This window comes from Pyxicephalus adspersus, chromosome Z, assembly GCF_032062135.1.
Source record: "Pyxicephalus adspersus chromosome Z, UCB_Pads_2.0, whole genome shotgun sequence".
NCBI lineage: Eukaryota > Metazoa > Chordata > Amphibia > Anura > Pyxicephalidae > Pyxicephalus > Pyxicephalus adspersus.
Genome location: NC_092871.1, coordinates 18,134,172 through 18,159,890, shown reverse-complemented (window position 1 = coordinate 18,159,890; position 25,719 = coordinate 18,134,172). Strand labels below are relative to the sequence as shown.

At 38.6% G+C, this 25,719-nt stretch overlaps 1 protein-coding gene across 2 annotated transcripts in view; it reads right to left on the bottom strand.

Annotated features, from left to right (window-relative positions):
- The window catches only part of LRFN1 (leucine rich repeat and fibronectin type III domain containing 1), a 109,279-nt gene that overhangs the window by 32,207 nt on the left and 51,353 nt on the right, over nt 1–25,719 (bottom strand). For both annotated transcript variants that reach the window (XM_072430313.1, XM_072430312.1), the window contains exon 2: nt 2,223–2,312. The gene's annotated coding sequence lies outside the window, so the exon portion shown is untranslated. The remainder of the gene's footprint in view (nt 1–2,222; nt 2,313–25,719) is intronic.

Sequence of the window (25,719 nt, the reverse complement as noted above, 5' to 3'; positions counted from 1 at the left end):
TGGGCATCAGAATGAGCACACCTACAGGCAGAAAAAAAGTACTGTCAGGGAAATCTTTGAATTAAAGCTCAATACTACAGCAAAAAGATGAATTTGTTATTTTATCAATTCAAGAGCTTTATTTTCATCCTAATATTTTGGATTGGAGTTCTGCTTGTATTTACTTTACTAAATTTTAACTTTTTCCCATCCAGTAAAGAAAGAAAAAGAGTTTTTACTTTAGAAAGAGGTATTTTAGGAAACAGTAAAATGGTGTGAGAAATATTGAGGAGAAAAGGGAAAAATAAATCAGTTGTCACACTCTCTGTCCTCTCTCTCACCACTCCTCTCTCACTTGATAAAAGAGAAAAAATGAAAAAGTTAAAAAAATTATCCAGAATAGGATATAGGTGAAAAAAACACCAAATGACAAGGTGACTGGAGAGATTTATAAAATGTGTAGGATAAAATATGGAAGAGAACTGCTAAATCAGCTGTTGTGAGATGTTGTTAGCCGCCGTGTACAGTGAAGTTGTCAAAAGTCAAAGAGATCTCTGGGGTTATAATGATGGCAGACTCAAAAGAAGTAATATTTTTTCAGTTCAAGGCTGACACACAAATTTATTAACAACCCAGGAACTGACATAAGAACAGCATGCCTTATTTATAACAAGAATCGGTTCTTTCCCCATAAGAACATTGATATACCACTAGATACATATACATGGAGTATGTTTCTCTGTGTTTGTATGAGTTTCTGGGGATCAACGTCTGAGTAATCTAGCTTCTCATTGTGATTCTTTATAGGACTTTTCCATCTAGTCTGGGATTACTAAGCCTCACCTACTTGTCACAAATCAGATGGCCACTGGGGCTTACCTTCTGTTAATAAAACTCACTTGTTTCAGCTGACTTTTGGGCCTCACAATTATTTTCACAAATTGGGGCTCACCTATGGGTTACAAATCAGATGATTTGTGGTCTCAGGAAAAAAGTATGATTCACCCACTTCTGACCTTCCAGTCCTCACCTTTTGTCACAAATTGGGGCTCACCTACTTGTCAAAAATCCAATGGTATCTGGGGTTCACATTCTGGTAAAAAATGTGACTCACCCACTTGTTTCCAGTGACCTCTTGGTCTCATCTTTCGTCACAAATTGTAGGTCAACTATAGGTCACAAATCAGATGGCCTCTGAGGTTTACCATATGGTGCAAAATAGGATTCACCTATTTGTATCAAATGACCATTTCTTATAAATTGAAGCTCACCTATATGTTTCAAATCAGATGGCTTCTAGAGCTTATCTTCTAGCCAAAAACAGGACTCACCTACTTGTCTCAAATGATTTGTAGGCCTTAGCTTTTGTCACAAATTGGAGCTCACCTGTATATCACATTTCAGGTGACCTGCAGGGCCTATCTTCTGGACAAAAATGTGACTCACCAATTTACATTTGAGCCTCATCTTTTGTGACAATTTGAGCCTCACTTACCTGTTGTAGATAGCCTTGTGCCTGGTTGTGTTCCTGGGTCTCACCTATTTCACCTATCTTTTTACCTGGATCATTGGAACTCATTTTATTAAATAAAACTCCTGTACTCAAGTATGTACTTTTCTGGAACGGGCCCTAATGTAACATAGCACTCATTACCCTGGAAGGGGGTGGATATCTGGTCTTCCCCAATAAAGGGTGCTTACAGATTCCACCATAGGTACTCTCATATTACCCCCACCTTCTTTTTGGCGCATCAGAGCAGAGGAAGAGACCTTTGAACCTCAAGACTGCGACCAAGGTACTTTTCTTGTACTTTCCATGGCAGTGGAACTTTCTGCCTCCCCCCCTTTCCTTTTTGCACGGTATATGGTATGTAGCCTGGTATTATTACAGAAAGAGGGGTCTATGTGTTCACTGATCGACCTTTCCATTGTTTAAGCCTTTCCTAGTTTTTCTGGAGGATACAGGACCTGATCTACTTATCACAAATGCCCCCCTAATCTAATCTTTTTGTTTCAGTTGACCTGCATGCATCACCTTTCCTAAATATCACAAATAAAATGCAATTTTTTGCCAGATATGGACAAAACATAACCACAATAACACAATATATGTATAATTTTTGTAAAATATTGACAACAAAAAAGGGGAAAAGTTTCAGAAAAAAAGCTAGTTTGAGAAGCACTGCTGAAAGGAGCACTGCAGACCTTTTCAGTATTCTAACAATATGATAAATAAAACCTACCTCTCACGAGAGTGCGGATGTTACATTTTGAAGTTAACAATTCACCGTTTCTGTCATGTTATGCATTCCAACAAGGGAGCTTTGCAGGATCTGAAATCAAAAAAGAATTTTATTAGTGTTGTAAACATTTCCCTGTATCAGTTTCAAAGATTATTTAACAATGCATACAGAAAAAAAATCTAATAAACTTTTTACATTTTATTTCATTGTAAAAAAGACAACTTTATTTTCTGAACACAAAACCGGCAGTAAAAAGCAACCACTTCTTGCATATACCTGACAATTTTCACGATGGCGCCCTAAACTACAGAGGCTTAAGTTTTATTGTCATCTGTAGAATTGTTGCATTTGGACACATAATCAATGCTCTTCTCGTGTTTTAAAGGAAAAGAAAAGCATATTTTAGGATTTTGCATTTTATTTATTCAGCATTGAAATCATTTCTACCTTTTATCCTTTTAATTTGTATGTGAAAGAATCATCAAAAACCTACTAAATAAAAAATGTATAAAAAGTGTGAGTACTCTAGACCAGCGGTCACAAACTGGTGGTCAGTGGCTCTGGCCAGTAACCCCCCCCCATACCCCGAGCAGTGTCAGGAGAAGGACCCCGCTGGCGGGGCACACCGGCCAGAGCCACGGTGCACATCCCCTGTACAAATCCCTGGCTCAGGGAAGTGAGCGGGTTGTGTCTGGGTTGTGTCTAGTGGTCCACGGTACCGAAAAGGTTGGCGACCACTGCTCTAGAAGGTACATCTACAAGATGATCAGTAAAGTCTGTGGGGTGAACACAAAGCTAACCAGTACTAGTTTTAAAGTAAAAAAAAATAGCAAATAAATTATATATAAATATATTTTTCTGCGAATCAGGTAGCCCTTAACCTAAATCAATCAACAGCAGTGGATGGATGTCCCATGTTCTGTGGCAATGTCTCTGGACATTTTTACCATGGGGGAACCAGTCGAAATAACTTTCAGGTCTTCAGGGAACCCCTGCTAAAATTACTATATCCACAACTCACAGTATATTAGTGTGGTGGTCAGTGGGAACAATTCTTTTTACAATGCTGGCTAGGGGGAAGGCTGCCACCCTTACAGAGAGCCAAGAGGATTTATGGTATCTAATAAACTAACCTGAGAGACACAAATTGTTCATTGCTCAAGGAACCCCTAGCAACCTCTGAAGGAACCCTGGTTAAGGAACATTGTTCTAGAAAAGCACTTCATATACTGCATTCTAATCCAAAATATTTAGGACTAATCACTGCTATTACCAAGTGCTCCTACAGACAGCATATATACACAGTACCCATCACGGGCAGAAATGTTCAGAATTGGAAGTCACCCATTCTAGTCATCTTAGACTTGGAGGAGATTTTTAGTATATTACCTCCTTAACATAATGGCAATTTTTCACAGTTAACTCATTACCATGGAGTTGTCTTCTCCATGGTATGGTAGGAGTAATGGGAGTCAACATGGGTTTACATGCAACAACCTAAACCAGTGTTTCCCAAATAGGGTTTCTTGGAACCCTGGAGTTTTCTCCAGAGATTATTATTAGTATGATACCTGGTGGAACATGGTGGCAATAGCATACACAGGTGCATTCTTTATTAGGTCTTAAAGTTTAATTCAGTAACCAGTAACTGGAAAAATCCCACCAACCAATATAAAAAGCTTGGAAATTAAGAAGGTTATTATTAATAGAATGGAGATAAGTTAATAAGAGTAACAGCCATTTTTCTTCCTCTCTTAATCGCAGATAAATTATATACTAAGCTGCATAATCCTCCACATAGAAAAGAAATGGGTCGTTCTAAAACCTGGCAGGAAAATCAATACTTGAAACAAGACGACCAAGCTCTAGAGTGAAACAGAAAAAAAATATGATATGAATAAACAGTAGAGCAGACGAAGAGAAAGAGGGAGAGGAGGAGGAGAGACGCCCTTCTAAGGGGACTCTATTGTCTGCATATCCAGCATTGGTCTTACGGCATTTATTCACATCTGTCATCTGAGTCTTAGTGCTGCCCCACAGCAACCAATTAGACTCAAATATGTACTGGAAAATGACACTAGGAGAATGAGAGGAAAAGCCATAGAAGATGGAGGCCGTTCAAACACACAGGCTAATCTGACTGCCCCGGGCAGATGGGAACTGTAACAAACAATTGATAAGGGTGGGAAAACATGTTGCAAAAACCTCCACAACCAACTAGTATTGCATGTATATGGGTATGTAAGTCAATGGAATAACCTAACACTACCACAATAACAAACAATCAACCTATAGACAAATAAGAACATCAAGTGTATATAAATCTAAAACTTTTGTTTTAATTTGCATGAAGAAGAGTATAGCAGTAACCCCCTGATAGTTTATTTATTATTTTTTTTTTTGTTGCTGCCTGTGTAAAATTGGGAACATTTCAGTTCACTTTCTGTTCTAGAGGTACAACAGAAAGTTAGAGGAAATCTCCCAAAGTAAGGTCAAATCCTCTCCTAGAAAGCTGACCTTCCCCATTGGAAAACTCCCCCTTAGATCTGGGGACAACTGTAACAATTTTGATTCCATCATTTTTAGGTGACAATGGTTACCAAGACTAATAGAATAGGTAATTCAACAGGGACCGTAGCTTCCACTAAAGCGGTGCTTTCTAATGTGGTCCTAGAACCTTAACTTTAAACTCTGCTAGCCTGTTACCACACCTGAGCATTCACATCAACTCACGTAACCCACACCTTATCTCTCTCCCAGAACTTCCTGGGAATTTAGGACCTCACCTGTCAGTACAGTTACCTTATACCTGGGGAAGACTTCGGGGTGCAATGGAAGGGCCCACCGAACTTTCACTTTCTTTTTTTCACTTTCTTTTTCACTTTTTTCTTTCTTTTTAACAAACCTACACCAACTGGGTGCATTACTACCACTACTTTACTATCTTGGCTCAACAATGTTTTCTTAACTTTTTCTACCTAATTAAAAAAAAATGTATACATTTTAAGTACAGGTGATTTATTACATTTTTACTCACTTATGGCTTTTTGTTTTTAAAGCTGCTTGCCTTATGGGTATGCTATGGATAACACAGATTTGATAGTATCTAGTTTTCTAAATGAGACCCATGATGTCCTCCTTTTGTTCTCCAGACGTGCATTTGAGACAATGAAAAAAGCTTCCCCCCCACTGCCAAATTTCTGAGCTCCTAAATAGGGCTGCTGAATAAATGAAATTCACTGGAGCATAATGGTAGAATGAAATAAAGACATTATGGTTTGTTTTCTGTTCATTGAAAAGTCTGTAAAAGGGTATTTACTGTAGCTAGGGCCTGGCTGAAACAAGAAATCGGCAGTCGAAAGCAAAGACTGTAAAGGCTTTTTCTGCACCATACCGAGTTGGTATGGGTCGTGGGCAATTCTTAGATGCGTGATCATTCATTTGATCGTGGCAAACAGCACAATGCTCTCAATGCCAGTCACTTCACATATCTTTAAACAGAAATTTGCAGTTAGTTGCTTTAAAAGTTTTTTGTGTTCTGCAATACAGAATTACCTGAACGTGACCTTTTAAAAAGCAAAACCTAATTAATTCAATGGATAAGCAATGTAAGTACCAATCTGTAAGTACCAATTGAAAAACCAACAACTGGGCACGTACAGACCGTCAGATGCTGAATCACTGGATTCATTGGAACAGAAGTAAAAATCGATCCATATGTTCTCTTTGTTGGTTCAGTACTTGTGAATCATGAAAAAACTTGGGACAGGATGGAGTTGTAAATAGGAAGTGATTTCTCAGGAACAGTTAGAATTATTTTTAATATTTATTGCACCTTAATAATAAAATACCTTTTCATAACATTTTAGCCACCAACCTTTCAAAAAGTACTCAAAAGCTGTCCAAAGGTAATTAAAGTTTTTATTACATTTTCTCTAGTGTAAAATACATGGATAGAAAAAAAAACTCCATGTGTTTTTAAAAAATAAGTTAGCAAATACCCTAAAATTGGAAATACCCCAAGTTATTAGGGTTTCTCCACCAACCCCTCACTGTGCACTTTTTTGGCATAAAAATAAGCCTATTATATTTGCAACAAAATTCCCTAAGCAAGCTTGTTGCATGCACCCTTACAACACCCATCAAATCAGCATTCTCGTTGGCTACAATGTATTTAGCCTTATTTTCATAAAATGTTTGCTTTTGCAAAAATTCAGGTTAATATCACACATCAAGCTGTAGACATGGGCTTCCATTATTCTTTGGCAGTTAAACAAGGCTGTATAAGTACAATTCAATATGTATACAATACAGGTTACAACCTTTTAACATGGCACCCAGTAAAAATCTCCCACTTCTGAGCATCTATGGTATGTTTATTGCTGCACAAGTTGGCAATGTATTGGGAGCTGTGCTGTTCAAGTTTCAGATTCACGTGTTCCTATTCATCAGAGGGACAGAGTGTACCAGGTCAATCAATCTGACATCTTGCCATTCATCTTATGCACTGGTGGCCCTACTAACTAATCTTCTAAAGTGGCTGCCACTTTCTCCTAATGGCTCTTAATCTGTCTGTAAATAATGTTTATGGTTTTAGGCATCTGGATCTCCACAGGGAGTTATACATTTTACAAAAAAAGAAACAAAAAGATTGTACCTTCAAAGCTTTCTAACATTTCCATCTGGAAACCATGTGAACAACTCAAATATACATTAAATCTGTTCTGTTAAGCACTACTCTCCTTGACCTAAAGATTGTGAAATGACAACTGATAGGGGTCATGGATAAATTTAATCTCCAGATGGATCCATGGGATGGTAAAAGCCTCAAAAGATATTAAAGCAACATTGTAATAAATTAAAAAATGATATAAGTATGAAGTGAAGGCACCTAAAACTACCTGCTCTTAAACTAACGTTTTCCTATACCACCAGAACCTTGGTGAAGAACGTTGTGTAGGAGGCACTAGAATATATGAGTCCCTCCCAATTTTTTGAGATGGAGGAAAAGGGCACCTTTTATTATGAAATAGTAGTTGTTACACCCTGGTTATAATTTATTGTGTTCAAATAGAAAAAAGAAAGACATGCGTTTTGAAATACCAACAACGGATAAAACCAGTAATATCAACATACAAGTAATTCATGGAAACCTGAAGGTTTCCAAACCAGATTCTATTGTTATGAATTTCAGTAATGCTTGAATAGCAAGTTCACATCCTAATTCCAGTCGGGTTTAGGAACTGGACAGAGAAACTGAATTACTGATCAAGTTGGCGGATTGCGGAGTACGTTCTTTACCAAGGAAGCTCATTGGTGGCAATTAATAATTAGGAAGCTCATTGGTGGCAATTTCACATACCACATCCTTATAGCTGTTCTGTACAAAGTTTAGCACAAACATAGCAAGAAATATTTGCTTCTATAGTTACGTGTATGATTCATGAATTTGGACAAGGAACATCCACTGGTTAGTTATAATTATGTGTTTGTGGTGGTTTCTGAATCAAAGGTTGTGTAGGGGTTCTGTTTGGGTGCATCACACCCCCCATACCCAAGCCCAACCACCTTGTACCAATCACTAGAAACACATATTCCTAGATACAAAAAGTATATAATTAGATCAAAAAAGAAGGGGCAGTTGTGAGTCAGGGATACAATGGGGAAGAGATATAGGGATTGATATAAATTAGGAGGGATAGTAGTAGAGGAACTAGAACAAAAATGAAGTGAATTTTAACATCTTTGGAGAACTGACTTTGCAAGGGATGCGAATCACAAAAAGATGTAGCCTAAGATGTAGCAGACTTCTGTCTATTATATCCTTGGTAGCTAAGAAAACTCAAATGCATAATTGGATACGCTCGCAACCTCCTACCCTCGCTTTACTTACAGAGAAATTATGGTTTGTATTCCAAATAGAATAGATAGAAGCATCTGTGAAGAAGGTATCTCGTGTTAATAGATTTTTTGAGGTATGGGAAACTTATATTGATGTTTTACCGATGCACACTAGGAAAAGTATTATCTGGACTTTTGATCATGACCTTGACATGATCTTGACAATGACCCCCCGATAATGTACTGATGTATCCTGAATCATTATCTGTATCCCCCCTTCAGTTTGTAATTTTGTAAAGAGCTGATTCTCATATGTTTGGTAAATTTGTTCTTGATTTCTTTTTTCATACCTATACTACTGTGGTAATAGTTTTTTGTACTTAATCTTCTCTGAAAAAATAAATTAAAAAAAGAGGGATCAAGAACATATTTGGGCACAAATAAACAGGGACAACACTGGAAAAAAAGAAGAACAGATAGGTTGGAGTACAAAAGAGGATGGACAGTTATGGAAGTATAAACAATAAGGAATAACTTTGGATAAAAGACAGACAAAGATATTGGAATATAAACCAGGGGTCAGTTGAATTGGAATATAAATTGTGAAATAAAAAGGAAAATAAGCAACTCTGGCACCAACTGTAGTTTAAATCAGGAGGGATACATTTGGAAGTTTTGTGATTAAGCCAAAAAAGTTTCTGTAAACAACATCTATACGACATTAATACAGTGTTTTTTTTATTATATGCAGGGTTTTCTTTAAACTCTAACAGTATGGGCAAAAATGCAAAGAACATTAATAACGATTCAGCAACAAAGGTAAAAAAATAACAACTTGCACACAGATTGCAATTTCAACAGCTTATTATTCTTAGTGCCGAGTATGTTGAATTTTTTATATGCGGAATAAAGTCTGAGCATGCTGTGTCTTTGTCACCATTTTAGGGTATATCTGCAATATTGAAAGCACATTGCATCAATAGGGAATTTTAAGGATCATGTACTAAAAAAAAACAAAAATCTAAACTTTGGATTGGACAGAGAAGTATATAATTGTGTGCAGTGGTGGTACCAGCCTAATCTGAATGCTAGTGGTGTGCCAGCAGCTTATTAGTATGTATTTTGGGTTAGCTGGGCCACCCACATCCTCTACTGTTACTAAGTAACTAAAAAATGAAATCATTTAAAAAATTGCTTTGTTTCTGCACCTTCTGCCCCCTCCCCTCTATCATCAATGAACCCCATGTAGATTAGGTTGCATACACACCGATGATTTATGTATCAGTAATAGCCATGGAAGGTGCATTTTGCTGGAAACCTCAAAGTAATCAGGTTATGTTAAACACATTGGGCACGATTTATAAAAGCTCTCCAAGACTGGAGAGGATACACTTTCCACAGTGAAAATGGGTGATCCAGCAAACCTGGAATGGACATGGTCTAGGATTGAAAAAATTTGCTAACAAATAGCAAATGGCTTTTAAGAAATCCATTCCAGAGTATTTAGTATGCTGCCTTGATATAGGGACTGTGGTGATAGACATATTTCCATGCTATAGAGACTGTGGTGTTAGGAACACTTTCATATTTAGGAGACTGTGGTGTTAGACACACTGTCATGCTAAAAAGAATGTGGTGTTAGATGCATTGGGGCTGATTTATTAAAGCAGTACAAGAATGGAGAGGACAGACTATTATCATCATCAACTTGGATTACCCAACAAACTTGCAGTGGATCTGGTCCAAGATTAAAAACATTTACCAATAGCAAAGAAATCCATTCCAGGATTGCTGGATCACCCAAGTTCTCCCATAATAGTCTATCTTCTCAAGTCTTGGGGAGGTTTAATAAACCAGGCACATTGCTTAGTTACAGAATTGCATTGCGTTGTTACAGAGGTTGTGATGTCAAACACATTGTCATGCTATACAGATTGTGTTGTACTGCCACTGCCATATTATAGAGACTGCAGGGTTAGGGACATTGCCATGTTACAAAGACTGTGCTGGTAACACACTTCATTGTTACAATGTGATTATAGGAACATTGCCATGTTATACAGACTGTGGTTTCAGACATACTGCCATGTTATACAGGCTGTGGTTTCAGACATACTGCCATGTTGCAGAGACTGCGGCAATAGACATAATTCCATGTTGCACAGATTGTGATGCTGAACATCCTGCCATACTGTTGTTAAGGAAATCTGCTTTATTTCACAGTGCAATAGTATATAATTTTTTTTATAGATTATCTAGTATTATATTTCTGTTCTTATTATAGTGATTTTTTTTTATTTGATTTATTTTAATTAAAATAAATGTAAAATTAAAAAAAAATATTAGTTATTAAGAACTCTTGTGGTCCATTGGTTATAAAAAGGAGCTTGTGAGATATTTCTTGCATGAAAAGCTGATCAGGAAAGCTTCTTTGCTATCTCGGTCTTTCAGATTAGAGCACTTGGCGCGCTCTCATGTGTTCCCTGTGGCTGTCATGTGACTTGTCACGCCATTTTAGTACTGGGAAATAACGGTAAAGAATCAAGTGCCGGCCCAGGGGCAAATCATTGATAATGTATCTCTGAGCATCTGCTCATGGAGGCGGCATGTGGCCAGCAGGCTCGATTCTTCTCACTGTTCCACCGACCTGCCAACTTGATTTTGAATTTTTAAGAGATTCCCTCTATCAATAAGCAACTATTTAGGTGGAATGTAAAATTCAATGATGACTGGAATTTTCTGGGTTATATATAAGAGCACATTAGCATCTGCTAGTCAGTACAGCCTTGCTAAATACATATCAGGTTAATGTTTTTTTCTATATGACTCCCACATGCAGAGAGCAGCAGCACGCTGTACAGTCTGCCAGGCCTAATTGTGTTGCTGTATGTAGAAGCATGCAGAAACTGCTTAGCGACTATATCCCAGAATCCCCCGGGGTCCGCTCCACTCTTCGAGAGTCGAGAGCTTGTGCTTTGAAGGCAGAATTTAGAATACAATAATGCAGAGGAGAGCGGTGCCTCTTTCATCAGCGCTTCCCATCTGGCAGATGCTTTGGGTTCCTCCCGTGCTTGGAGGAAAGTGATGCTGGCGGTGAGGAGGGTGACATCACAAAGGAAAAAAGCCCAATTAGTCGATGCTGAGCTGAGGCCATGTGACGTATGTGCCACTCCGCTTCCATGTATCACGCCGCAGATTACAGATGTTAAACTGTTATAACCAGAGGTGACATTATTATCATCACTCAATCATGGCTGCTGAAGTCTAGATATCTTTAAATCAGCTATCCATACTAAAGGAAAATCTTTTTAATGCTGAAGGGAAACCCATCAAATACCAAATGTCATATTTCAATGCTTGAAAGAGATTAAAAGGGAAACTTGACTAGGGAGTGCAAACATCTTTATTATCAAGAATTTTTGGTAAATGACAGCTACGGTGACAATAGAATTGAAAGCATATCACCAGCATTTCTTTGTTAGGTTTCCTCTACTTGTATTCACAGACTTTGACGCTGTTTTGTGTTCTCCTTCATCCTGTTCTATCGGTGTTTTCTGGGGAGAATGACATCCAGCACTATTCAATCCATGTCCATTGTGTACAGAGATCATGGTCATCTTCATGGGGAGCATCATAAATTCTACTTGGGCTCACAAGAGAATGCAGCTGTTAGGAGACAATTATCGAGCTGTGCACCCCCGCAGTATCACACCCTGGTAATTCTGTCCAGCGGTGTCACTCCGAGCTGCAAGGAGAACAAGGAGATGTCTGGCCTCTGCTCAGCAGCTCACAGCTAAGGATGAGTGAGAATGCCTGTGGCATCCTCGCGAAAATTTCCTCGAAGTTCCGATGGGTCTGCCAAATTTTGTGAAACCATCGGAAATGCAGGAAATCACTATAGGAGGAATACCGCGGCTGCATTCATTAAGCAGCCGTGGGAATCCTCCTGTCAGTAAGCGATCCCCGGGCACTACAGGTTAGAATGAGGGCTTGCCTTCTCACTGAGAGGAGGATTCTCACAGCACTATTCATAAATGCAGCCGCGGTAATCCTCCTATAGTGATTTCCTGGATTTCCAATGGTTTCTTGGAAATTTCGCGGATCCTCATCCGCTCCTCTGATTGCTGTTGCAGCCCTGTAGTATGTGTTTCTGGATGGAGTTTCTCTATCCAGGAACTCAGTAATCCTGTGTTCTTGGATAGAGAAACTCCATCCAAGAACATATACAACTAGTAAAGGGCTGCAAGAGCAAGAGCTGTCAGCTCCGCTCCCGATTGGTCTTGCAGGTCCCAAAAATTCAGTCTCGCCGGCCGAATTTACAAGGGCTGTTCTCACCTACATGTTTGGTAAACGGCGCATTTAGCTGCGAGACCAAATTTAATAAATTCAACATCATTAACCTAAACAATAGCAGAACAATAGAGATTGCACTACCAGAGTATTAAAGAATTGCAGGAATTTGGGGATGACTTACTTGACTAAGCTCAACTTGAACTAAAATGCAACTAAAATATTTGTGGACTGGCAAAAGGGTCCGCTGAAACAAAAGAAAGGTGACTAGTACTCAATAATCTGTTTTTGCATGAAACATCTTACTCAAATGTTGCCACAGTCCATTGATTGCTTACACAAACTAATTGGTCTGCAAAAAGTAAAATCCTGCATCTGATTGGGTGAATTCCGTTACAACTCCATTTGGTCCTTTTATCTGGCAAATGAGCACCATGATTTGTGCACTAACCGAGCTTGACATGGAGATCATTGATTGGTATACTGAAACCGACAGCCCATAGACACAGGCCATACAGTAGGCTGAATGTAGCGGGTACTATTATACTCACCCACGGTCCGTCACTCTTGTACTATGTGACTGATAAACTGACTGCTTGAAAACATTTCTTTAGCTTTACAAGCAATTTCCTCTCCAACAAGCACATCCATAGATATAGCTCGAGGATTTTGTGCAGGGAACTAAGTTTAAGATTACCCTATCTAACATTAGACACACAGCTCAAACATTCTCCTTACTTACCTTTTTGCTCCTTGGAGATGGTATCACATAGTGTCATTGGGATATGATGAATGATGAAATATTTTCAGTACTGGAACGGATCCATTCCAGGTTTGATGGATCATGTTACTTCTTTCATGGTGTTTCTCGACTGGTCCTATAACATGGGAATCCTTGTAAAAACGTTCAGATTCTTAGAGAACCCCTACTATCAATATTTTATCTAGAGATTACAGTACATTAGTGTAGTGGTCATTGGGAAGATGGACCTTTACATTGCTGGCCATTGGGAAGAATGTCATACTTACAGATAACCAAAAACATAATTGTGAGTTAAACTGACCCGAGAAGCACAAATTGCTCATTGCAACCTCTGGGGAAATCCTAGTTGAGAAACACTGTTTCATAGTAAAGGTGGCCCATCAATAGAGATAATGTAGAGGATTAAAATTCTCTTGAAATTCTGGAGACACAACTAGAAATAAGAGGAACTCTCACCAAAATGAGGATAACTTTGTTAGACAATGGTCACTGGAAACTTTGTCCCCAATGGACAATGCAACCTTGATTCTTGTTTTGGTGACTAATCTATAGACCTGATCTAATCTAATCTATAGATCATCAGGGCAAAAACAGGAGGACACACATATTAGAAAAAAATATTTGCCTTCATAAAACCATTAACATAAAATTTACCCCAGATCATGTTTATTTACTTTTAAAATACAATAAAGAATTCTTCTCTTGAGATATGGAAAGCATGGTGATGCCCATTCTTGCCTTTAACACTCAGAGAAAGAGACAGCTCAATGTGATATGTTTAAAACACTATAGACCCTGAAAGGTTCTTCTTTTAATTCTGCCCCTGACAAGTTACCCATGCTATACAAGTTCTATCTAAGGGCTTCAGAGGAGACCCCAGCAGCTGCCCTTTATGTGTAGGTAAGCTCTGGAGATAGAAGAAAGATGACAATTCTGTCTATGAGTAACATTTGCAGCTTGATACAGCCTGACAAGTCTTTTTTTTTTAACCTGTGAGATAAGTAGATGTCACCAGGATACAAGTCAGTTGGTTCCCCAATGGAAGTATAAGTCCTGTCACTCTTGGGAGGAGGAAGCCAATCCAGCTGACTGCTTGGAATTCTTCACCCATACAGCAAATGCCGAGCTCTTAATTAACTTATTTCACAGGCAAACGTTACAGATTATAAAAGAAAAAAAAAAAAGACAAGATTTCGAGCAGAATTAACGAGAATGACATCAATCCGACAGGCTCATTCCTGAAGCTCTTTTGGAGATCTTCCAAGCCTCCGTCCTTGCTGCCTCTCCTTTTCCATTCACTGTCCCTACGTCACCGATCCCACCGCAGAGATCTATTACTGGGTGTGAGCGAGTGCTGGAACGGAACCATAACGGACACCAGAATGTCATTTTCAGCAACAAAGCTATTAGTATTTCGCTACAGGGCCTGCCAACAGAATGAGATGGGATAGAGAGAAGCGTACATTTTCACATTGAGCCTCATTTATCCAAGTGATTTCATTAGGAACTGTCTGTGTCACAGCACAACTCCCAAATGAACCTTTTTTAGAGGGAAGGTCTCCTTTTTTTAACCCAAGGACTTAAATGTCTTTCATTTTGCTTTTAAACAGGATATATAGCAATCTGGCTAATGTTCAAAAAGTAACACTTTGGAAAATTGATTTTTCCTTAATCTGGTTAATAATAAATATTTTATGTTTATTTCCAACAAGAAAGTGGTTTCTTCCCTAGGCTATTCAAATTTGATTTGTTGCAAATGGATTGTTGTTTACACAGCTCAATAACTTAAGCCTTAGCCAGCAAATAATGCACCAGCTAAACATAGTACAACTGCTGTCACTGTAATTCTCACCATCTCTCCGGCCCTGTACCCTGAGACTCTCTGCTAAATCCAGGTTGAAATATTTGCTCAATATTTATTTAATCAACTTCCTGTAAGTGAAAGGCATTGTAGGCCCACACCCTGGAGGGCATCCTAACAATATACAATGATGCAGAAAATGTGATCAAATCATTGACTCGCTCTGCATCATTAAGATCCATCCAGCTCTGGTCTCCATACGCATTTGCAGCGGCAGTGAGACAAACTGAAGGCAAACAGATTCTTCAATGCTCTCTTTATAGAAAACCTTTGAGGAGTGTTGGCAGCTGAAGGTTCTCTAGCCACCATATTTGTGTTATAGAACGATTGGTGGTCAGGCTAGAAGATAGTTTTTTTTTTTTTAACATGTAACAATGTCACTTTAAATTATTAGCTTTTTATGAGTGGCACATTATTATAAAATGTGCCACAAAAGTATCACTTTTTTACATGTCACATTTATCAGGCTTTAATCAATGTGCATCAATTCACTGGCATGCACATTAAATCACTGCCAATGCCCCACCATTTTTAATTTATGAGAGTCAGTTGGTTAATCACATTTCTAGATTGTTTTTTACTGGTTGTCTTAAAGTGGACTTTCATAATTTTGAAAATGATTTATTATTATTAATATTTTTAATATTATTATTCATTTTCATAAATATTATTTTCCATTCCCCTCCCCTTTTTATTTCTTTTGTTTGCCGTCCTCTATTGATGTTCTCCTTATTGGTCTAATCACCTCTACCTATAACATCATTTTATATGGAAGGACACTTAAGCTGCCTAGTGTTATTATGATCATGTACAAGATCCGCAGTCGTCCTTCGTCACTCTCCTGTGATTGGACATCAAGCTATGTTATTCCTTATTCTCAGCAGAGTCTGGTGGAGAGATCAGGGCCGCTTCACCACTGGGGTCAGCCTTAGGCCATTAATTATAAGAAAATAACAAACTAACAATGCCTGTTCGCCTGTGTTTACACAGACACATTGGGTTCTGTTACATACTGTGTGACAGAAAAGCTGTTCTCTAATTAGGTTTTTTTTCAGATAGTCGAGCTGCCCAGTCATGTGAAGAAATGGGGAAATAAATCTATTCCCTTTGGATTTATCAGCTAGGCATTCTATGTTCTCTGTCACATAAACTACTCATGAATTAGCAAGGGACAACGGGCTGCGGGCAGCTTTGACTAGAAAGTCTCGCAGTGGGGGCAGCACTGCACCCCTCATACCGCCTGTCTCTCACGAGTCTCCTCCACAAAACGAGAAAACTGCAAGTGAGCTCACGGCTTCTGTATAGAGATGCCAATAAATGGATGAGGCCTGAGAGAAACTTGCAGTGTAAATCGAATTAAGGACATCAAACATCTGTCAGCTGCGAGTCTGTTTTATTCGGCAGGCTCTGCCATTGATCTCATTCTGTACTATTTGTCAACCGTGAATGGAATCGCTACACTTAAATATGCCCAAAGATAGGAAACAGTGTCCAGAAGATTTAACCACTGAGAGGTTGTTCCTTAGAGCCGATTAGTGTGCATTAATGCTCCACAGAAAGGGCTGAATGTTGTGGTATTAAAGTGGGGCATTCATTGGCGTGCAGGCTTCCTGGTGGTGGGGGGTCAACTTCAAACAAAAAAAGTGATGTTCTTTGAAACATGCTTAACCATTCCTAAGGTATCATATTGTGATTCATATTTTATTTATTTCTACACTGCACCTCCAACATAACCTTATTTAGGAAATTAGAAATTCACTAAAAATACCTGGAGTGAGAAATCATATTTCTAGAAGAATGAGCAAAGTTTAGATTAAAGCGTACTTAAACTCAGAAATTTCACTTTACATAAAAGGGTACATAAACCTTTTATGTTAAGTAGAAATTCTGTTGTTTTCTTATGTTTTTTTTAAGTGCAACATTTTTTGAAAAATTAACACGCTAATTAGCACCCTAATTCTTGATCGCCTGGGTGCTCCTTCCGCACCTGCCCGAGCGCAGTAGGAGCCTTTTTGTAGGAAAATTGCCCACATCACGCATGCGCAGTAAGATCGGCAAGTTTTTCTTTCCATCCTACGTCACCGGATCTCACGCCTGGGTCGGGTGACGTAAGATGAAAAACCCGGAAGAAGATGGTGGCGCCCTGAGGGCTGGGTCATGGACGGATGCCGGGACGACGTGGGACCTGACGGAAGAGACCTCTGGATGGATTGGACTTCCTTGTGGGATTGAAGGTAAGTGGATTTTGGGGGTTTTATGCACTTTTGGGTTTAGTTCCTCTTTAAATTTCCATGAAATGTATTGGGGTGCACTGAATCTGCCGCTCAACTGTGTTCTGTATGGATAGAATTTTATACCTCCAACATCTACTCCAACATACGATCAAAATATAATTCTATTTTATAAAATATATTTTCTTTTTTTCTACAAAAAAGACATTGGCATTTTACTAGGTTCCATGTAATATACCCCAAACACTATAACACCAAACAGGACCTGATTATGATTTATACCTATTATCACATTTTCAAGGGGTGACTATTCTTTAATATATTCCTTCCACGTTTACCGCTGCGGCAGTAAAGAATGAAAGGGAAACCCACAGCCTCCTGGGATAAATGGGTCATATATCCTAGGAGGCTACGGTTGCTCTGAGATCAGGCCAATCTTTCCTCTGATGTTAAAAGAAAGTGCTCAATTTCACGCTCACCCGACGAGGAAGAAGCCAGAAGAAAGAAGATGGCAGCGTTGAATGGAACAGCGATCCCCAAAAAAAGAAGAGATAAGTCGGGAAGCGCAGGACTCACGGAACTCGGTTTGTGGATGGGTACAAGTAAAGGTAACTGTTTTTTTTGAATAGTGATGTTCCACTTTAAATACAATTTTATTGTAAAAAAATACCACATGGTCACTTTGCTTCAAAAACAGGTCATGCCTGTAACACAGTTCTATTACATTGTACATTGTAACATTCCACCTGATCATAACACATACCTGAAACATTCTATGCACATATAAAGAATGGGGACAATTCAAAGCAATTTCAGCTACCTGCATGCAAAGAAAAAGCTTTCTGTGTCCTTGGAATTCTCTGAAAAATATGTTGTGGTATATGAAGACAAAGCAATATTTGTTTTTGACCTTGGCAATTTAAAAGCATTAATGTATCTTCATTATCAAGGCCAAAGAAATCAACTTTCATCTGTAAATAAACAAATCAATGGGTATTCTAGGTGGTTGTTCGTCAGAGGGAGGTTTGTTTATATTGTTTTTCTTGAAATAAGACATTTCGTGAAATGGAAAAGAGGAACAAAACAAGTTTTTTTTAAATTAGCTGCATAATCCTGCAAAAATAGAGTTGAATTCTGCAAACTCGTTTGCTATAAATTGGCAAATCTTTTAAATTCTGCATCAGATCCATTCCAGGTTTGTTGATCACCATGATAGTCTATCTTCACCAGTCTTGGAGAACTTTAATAATACAAACCCTATAGGCCTGATTTATTGAAGCTCTGCAAAGCTGGAGAGGATACAGGATATCAGTAAAACTGGACGATCCAGCAAACCTGGAATGGTCAACTGCTATTTGTTAGCAAACGTTTTCAATCCTGGACCAGATCCATTCCAGGTTGCTGGATCACCCAACTTCACTGATGAAGGTGTATTCTCCCCAGCCTTGGCAAGCTTTAATTATTCAGGCCCAATGTTTTGATGCACCTATAAACTTATTCAGCTAATTTAAACCTCAGCTGGGTGCCTATATATTGCAGCCTAACAGTCCTTTAATGTGGTGGCTATATTACCTTTTGTTTCTCAAGTACGTTTTTAACAAGTACAAAAATGTTTGTTGATCTTTGTAATGCCCTTGCCACCTTCTGTGGGATAGACAGAATGTTATCTTTTTCTGTAAACTACTAATCCCCCCATGTAATGGAGATGTGCCAAGGAAGACATACATGTAATCCAGCTTGGGTGAGCATCATGGTACCCCACAGCTACAATGAGGAATTGAGCATAACCACCCCAAAACAGGAAATCTGTTTGCAGGATTAACAGGTAAAAAAATCCTGAAAACGGAAAGGATAAGCAAATATCAAAGGACTGATAAGTTGCAAAAAATTATATATATATACTTTAAAGTTTCTGCAAACATGTCCGTTATCTGCTCTTGCCATCCATTTTCACTTACTGCTACCCATTGGCCCTTTTCTCCCCAAGTTAGCCCTATGCCAGATGTAATGGACATCCACTTAAAACAACAGCTCCTCCACTAATTGAGGCAGGAAAGGGTACTGCACCCTAGAGATGGAACTTCAACATTAATCGTTTTACTTTTTTTTCTGCATAGGGACTGCACTGCAGTAATTTAAATTTTGTAGGAAGCCAGCGCCTTAATCAGTGTTCTAATAAAATAGCTTAATAATACATTTCACATCAAAGTGTTATCAACCTGTCAAACCAATAATGTGCTCAAGGCACCCCACTGGTTTAATTATATAAATATTATCCAGAGAAGGCTATGAGGAACAAGTCAGTGAGATAAATATTACACCAGCACACAAGTATCTCAGTGGGATACTGTACTTTTACAAATTTGCAGAACATGTGAATTTAGGAAGCAAGCAAACTACTGGTTCCCAGGGGCAATTGGTAAAAGGGTAATTGTGCCCTGGGGAAAAATGGAACTAAGTGGTCTATTCGCCTGTAGCTTAATTTTTTTGATACTTGGGAGTTATGGGAAACAATGTAAAAGTAACAATCAGAGTAGTCGGCTAGCTTCATCTTCGTTCAGGATACCCATGGCTGTGGCTGTTTTCTCTCTATAAGGAATTCATTGTAATTTATTTTACGGTCAGTGACATGATTTGAAGCATGTTAGAAACATATTTTTAGCATTTTTGTAGCATATTTTAAGTCCTGTTAAAACTTGCTCCTATCAGGGATTTTCTAGGTGTAGCACATAGTGTGCCTCTCTATTGGTTGCTGAGGTTTTTCCATCCAAATACTGTGCCATCCAACTGTGCTCAATCCAACTATCTGTAGAGATGTATAGCTCAGCTCAATTCCCTCTACACTCTACATCACTACAGGGCACAGAATTTGGATGGAAGAACCAAAGCAACCAGTAGGGGGGCACACTATGCGCCCCATCGGTGCCAGCGGTGGCATTCTGACACACCTAGAAAGTACCAATAACCAGCAACACACAACAGCTCTTCGAGAGAACAAAGATTTAACAAGTTGGCCATCAAAAAGTATTATTTATCTTTTCTAGCAGTTTTTTTTTAGTTTGTTTGTTGTATTTATTGTTATTATTTATGTAAAACGGTCCCTACCTATAACCAGGACCATACTGAGCCACTGTCCTAGGGACACCACCACTGCCCTAGGGACACTACCACTGCCCTAAGCTCCTAGAACTTTGGCCAACTGACCTCCCATTTCATGATGCCTGCAAAGATCTAGGGCCAACATCACTTAGCAGAGCCAATTTCAAGACTTTAGTAATATAATTGTGTCTATAAAGGGGTTATTCTAGCCACTACTACAGAGGGCCATTCCTTATACTGGCATCCAGTTTTTGAGGATTTTTCCCACTGGCCCCCTAATAAATTAGTTTCAGTAGGCGTTCTCGGATACCTGAGACTTATTTCAAGGGTTCCCCAGAGGTAAAAGGTTGCCAAATGCTGTTCTAATCGCTTAATTTATTTAATAAATGATGACTTTAACTTTAACTTCACAAACAATATTAAGATATTTTTTATATTTTAAATTATGAATACTGTTTTATTTTTTTGCAGTTGTTTCTGCTTTATTGTTACAGATCTGAAAAATGGGAATAAAAGCATTGAGGGTGTGAAATCTTTTATATTTGCTTCTAATACATTGCACTGCCACAGGGCATTCCTTTGGGAGTATCACATTGTTCACTGATATTTTTTTACAGGTAATATCTAGTCCCATTTTTCCTTATTAAAGCGTACAGTACCTGTCACTCACAGGCAGCACAGCAGCCATTTTGTGGCTCAAGCTATCACGGTATAGGAACATGGGCATTTGTCATTCTTGTTATGATATTAAGTTTCCTAAAAGCTGAATTCCAGGCATCAATCTGTATATGCTGATGAAAGATGTGCACAGAGGTTGTTATACAAGCCACTGCCGAGGAATGGACCTGATTTTTGTCTACTGCATTTAAAAAACAGTTAAAGGTCTTGCCATGAGAAGCAGAAAATAAATATGCTAATTAGTCCATGTACATTAAAAATAAAACTGTATAGTGATTATATAAAACTGATTAAAACTGATTAGGAGTCCGACAATATAAATACCTTTATTACTTACTTACCTTACCTTCCCCTTCCCCCCAATCCACATGCTTCAGCATTAGACATTTCAGTGAGTCCTGAATGCCAGTGTCCTCTGCCACACACATTGTGGTTCCAAGTCTGGTAATAAGAGTCAAAATACAAAATGAAGCTTGGGGACATTGATATTAATAAAAGTGTTGAATACCAAAGCGTCCAATGGAAGTTGCCGTAATGGGTCAGAGGGAAGAAGGGAAGGAGCTCATTGCTCACCCTTACAACTTGACCGTGTTGATTTGGCTAGGACCCTAGTGCTCACTCTTTCAATCTAATTAGGTTAGTTTAAATAGATTAGTAGATTTTTGTAGGACCTCAAAGCTCGTTTTTTGAATGTGAAGGAAGGACCCAATGCTCACCCTTGCAACTTGGGCCAATTCAAGCAAGACCATAATGTTGACCCTTCTAAACTGACAAGGTAATTTTAGGTAGCACCCTGTTGTGCACCATTTAACCTATTGTTTCCCAACATTTTTAACATGGAGGAATCCCTTGAAAAAACTTTTGGGTCTTTAGAAAACTTCTGCTATTATTACTATATCCACAGCTCACAGTATATTGGCTTGGTGGTCATTGGGAAGAAGACCTCCCATATTGCTGGCCAGTGGGAAAAATGCCACCCTTACAGACAGCCAAAAAGATCACTGGTGTCAGGGGTAGTTGGTCAGAAAGTCACAAACTGCTCATTGCTCAAGCAACCCCTAGCAACCTTTGAAGGAACTTTTGGGTTCCATAGAGCAAATGATTCAACCTGACAGAGTTGCTTGAAGCTTGGCTAGGGGGAATTATGAACTTCTTATAGTCTTCAGGCAAAAACCCTAGCCTATGACCCTAAACTTCCTCCAGTCCCCATGCAAGCTCTTCCACATTTTTCAATGTCACTGCTTTTTGATGGGATGTTCAGTGCCAGTTAACATAACTGTTTCATTCTTCGACCTTTGGTTATTTGAATGCATGGTTAGAACACTCATTCAAGCAATGATACTTTTGTTCATTTCTCACTGTTTATCTGTAACCGGCTAAGTTTCTGCTCAAATTGTAATGTCGCTTGTTGCTATGATAGATAAGGTTTGCTGTTTCTTAAGACGTTGTCCATTCCTCCATGGTGTATCAAGTCTTTACTAGGTGAGGCCCCTAGGGATCAGTTATTCCACTATTTAAATCAGTGCTTCTCAGCCTTCAGGATGTTCCATTACCATCTAGACAACAAGGAGTTGTTACAATTTTAGTGTGAAACTATTATGTTTCAAGGTAAGTTGTAGAAAAAAAAGCACTACTGCAGAAGAAAATCCAGCTTATTACATCCACACACTCCTGTACATTGTGCATGACCATTGATCCTCCAAGAATTAGCATAGGTAAAGGAAGGCCATTACTACCCACCTAACAAATAAAGATACGGTAAGTTTAATTCCAACATTTAGGTATCACAAGCATAACCAACATACATAAAAAGCAGAGAAGCACAGGACAGTTCTGTATGCAGCTCTCTCAAAGAATTTAGCTTTAAATTTCCACAGCTGGCCAAAAAGGGAAAATAAAGAAACCATTATCACACCGTATATATTTAAACCCTTGGTAATGCTGCCCTAGGCACGGAACACTTGCCATCACTACAAATACAATCCGTGTGGGTTTAGCTGGGCATTATTGAACAACATAAATTAGGCAATCTTTGTTTGCCAACATTCTCACGTGCAATGTATAATGTTGCATGCGTAGGCATACACAGTTACTGAACATCTGCCAAGAGGTTGTTGGGATCCACATTGGAGGAAGCCACATGTGACCCCTAAGCCACTGGCTGGGAATGTCTTCCTCTGTCACTGACGAAGAAGAAAGAAATTGATCGTAAAGTTTCCACCTGAACATCTGCCTTCTAAATAGAAGGAGAAAAGGTGTCAGCTTGCTCTACCTGCAAGAATACCCACAAGACGGGGTGCAGATTACTGAAGAAGGTGAGAATGGCCAATTGCCCTGCCATAGTACAATGTCATCCTCACATCAGTCTTCTCTGCAGGATTTAGCCTGATGTCTGTATCATAACCTCTGTTGCTCCCCCGGGAGGGTGTGAGATTTGCAGCTGATAATGAACAGTGCGATGCCAGAGTGTTAGCGGTGTATACTGCTGTTACCATAAGCGTTCGATGGATTAAAATATGTGTAATTACCGCATTGTGCTGCCATGTGTGCACCGCCATATGATTGCATTTTGTAGATGTGCATGATAGCGTACATTATGCGTACATATTCATATATCACAGTATGTTGTGCACCCGTGCATACAAGATTTCCTACAGCCTTTCCTAAGTTGTTTTTTTTGCAAGAAGAGACAGTCGTATATTAAATCAGGTCTTGATGTGGTTATAAAAGAACCCGTTTTCATTTTTTATTTAGATATAAAGGTCTACTTTACCCAAAACATTTTAATGTGAGTTGCCAAAATCCACAATAAGGTAATAAACAATGTACACTCATTTAGAATTGTAGTGTGAACACACACAGTATAGCACACCACAACGTGCATTGTACTGCAGCCATTATTTGTTAAGTAATTCCTAATAAAATGAATGGGATGTCTTAACACCGCACATACATAGGAAAGCGTTAACACAATGTATAATGTGAATGGGCCCTAATTAATTTCACTAATATTTGCTAGCAAATAGAGACTTTTAATAAAACAGATTTTTTAGTCTCCTCTGTCAAAAAACTTTTTCATTTACCTGCCTGTTTTTTAATTTGTACACTGACTACAGGAAAAGAAGCAATACAGCCTTCAATCCCGGCCCATTATAGATGCCATTTTAAAGCCAGATGCTGAATTAATATAAAAGTCACCAGACCCGGAAAAAGAAAAGAAGGATATGGCAGCAAGCAGCCTGGAGAAAGTGGTCATGGGGAGTTAGCAATGGCACATGGCAAGAGGAAATCACATCCAGAGCTAAGAGTATTATATTATGCCATTATGGTGTGCATATTGGTGCATTCTGGCAAAGCCGCTACAAAGGTTTAATTCTGCCTTAATGTATAAGGACACATGTTCACACCATTGGAACGATTCAGTGCAATGCCGTGCCATTCAATCATTTAATGAAGTTTGTTGCATTGCAAAAAATAGTGTGCACATCTGTGAGCTTTGGTGCATTAGGTAGCTCCTTCAAACCCTAACACAAATTTCCTATTACAAAACAACAATGGTAAGATTTTCCGTTGTGCCTCCAGTTCCTACCATTCTAGATTTCTGCTGGGGATGAGGGGAAAAGTATAAACCTTTTACTTGTTACCCCTCCCTGACTTTATTTTTCATAATTTATAGAAAAACTACAGCCATGCCTAAACCATTCACTGGCAATAACCTCATTCAAAAAACACACACAGGAGATTTTAGTAACTCATTCAAGTTAGGCTAGAAATAGCAATTGATCTCCAAGCACATGAAACCAATGGCTCCTTATGAAGTAAGCTACACAAGTAACAAGTATTAGTGATCAATTTTGCAAGATTGCACAGTTGTGTGTGATTGAATACAAGATGCTATGTGTCTTGTTTACTCTGATGGGAGCCATCTGTTCCATCCTGATTGGCAACTAATTGATACTCTTGGTATTTAACAGCTTGCAGTTCCTTGAGCAAAACTAAAGTACTAAAAAAAACCTTTAGCTTTAGCCAGTGGAAAAAAACTCCAAACCCCCTGCACATATTAAGGGGTCCTACAGACAGAACATGAAAATACCACTAGGGGTTAACTCGCTAGAGAACTTTGTGCTTTCTATAGCCTTATATTCCATGCAAGAGTTTCCAAGGCTCCATGAACTCATAAAGAAGAGTTGTAGGTAAATCACAAAGATCAATAAATAACAGTTAACATGAAAGCATTCTATGCGTCTTATGTCTGTTTTTAGATGCAAAGTCTACAAAATGATTTTAAAACACACAAAAAATGAAGCCTGTCTCTGAAAACATCCTCCTTTACTGTGATCAGGACTAGAGGCAAGCACAATTACCGCAGAAATAAGGGAATATATAGTAATTAATGGATATGGAATACATTTTTTCAAAGCTAATAGGCAAACTACTGTAAAAAAGCAAAAGGAATGTGGAGGTGGGCACTGTCATATGGAGCGTGTACTAAAGCAAGAATTTTTTTTAATACCATACAGTGGGGCTTTGAGGGCAGCACTAAAATACCCTTTAAACATCATAATAGGGGAATGTCTTAAAGCTATATATTGTGTTCTTTTTTATTTTTTGGCGTTGTGTTGTTATCTTATTATCTTTAAAAACAAAATGCAGGTTACAATAGCACCAAAATGGGTCGTGATCAAATTTGGTAAATGTGTTGCTAAGGATTTCTCATTTAGCAATGAAAGGCAT